We start from the raw sequence: 1,160 nt of genomic DNA, 5'->3' as shown, positions 1-1,160 counted from the left end.
TGGCTGCTTTCAAAATCATTTCCTTATCTTTGAGTTTGGAGAGCTTGACTATAATATGTCTTGGTGATTTTCTTTTGGGGTCTGCTCTTCTTGGGGTCCGTTGCACTTCCTGTACATTTATTTTTTCGCTTTTCACGATGTTGGGTCAGGTGCACCTTAGTCCTCTAGCTGACATCTCTGCTCTTCAATACTTTAAAAACTTCCTGTGCAGCAGATTTGCCCAATGCAATACATCGTCTGATCTCTTGACTGCTGCTTCCCGAGTGTTGATAGTTGATCCAAGAAGAATAAGGTCTTGACAACTTCAATCTTTTCTCCATTGATAAGAAAGCTGTTTATTGGTCCAGAGGTGAGGATTTTTGTTTTTTTTTTACATTGAGTTGTAATATATATGTAAGGCTGTGCTCTTTGATCTTCATCAGTAAATATTTTAAGTCCTCTTCACTTTCAGCAAGCAAGGTTGTATCATCTGCATATCTCAGGTTGTTAATATGTCTTCCTCCAATCCTAATGCCACGTTTTCCTTCATAGAACCCAGCTTCTCGTATTATTTGCTCAGCATACATATTGAACAAGAATGGCGAAAGAACACAACCCTGTCACACAGCTTTCCCAATTTTAAAACATTCAGTGTTCCCATGCTCTGTTTGAACAACTGCCTCTTGGTCCAGGTACAGATTTTTTCTTTAGTTCCCCCAGCTTGAGAAATGCTGACTGTGTTCTTCCCTTTTGGTTATCCAACTCTAAATCATTGCATATTTTATTATCGTATTTGGTTTTATCTTCTCGAGCTGATCTTTGAAATTTTCTGTTAGACTCTTGGACCTCTTCAATTCTTCACTTTGCTTTAGCTTTTCTACACTGTGCATGGGGTCGCTGTGAGTCGGTTCCGACTTGATGGCACCTGACAACAACAACAACAACAACACACTGGAGAGCAAGTTCCAGAGTCTCCTCTGACATCCATTTTGACCTTTTCTATCTTTCTTGTCTTCTTAATGACTTTTTGCTCTCTTCATGTATGATGTTCTTGATGTCATCCCACAACTCTTCTGACCTTCGGTCTTTAGTGTTTAATGCATCAAATCTGTTCTTCAGATGGTCTCTAAATTCAGGAGGGATAAATTCAAGGTCATATTTTGGCTCTCATGGACTTGTTT

Source organism: Chrysochloris asiatica, unplaced genomic scaffold (assembly GCF_000296735.1).
Source record: "Chrysochloris asiatica unplaced genomic scaffold, ChrAsi1.0 scaffold00225, whole genome shotgun sequence".
NCBI classification, from domain to species: Eukaryota; Metazoa; Chordata; class Mammalia; order Afrosoricida; family Chrysochloridae; genus Chrysochloris; species Chrysochloris asiatica.
This window is presented reverse-complemented; position numbering follows the sequence as displayed.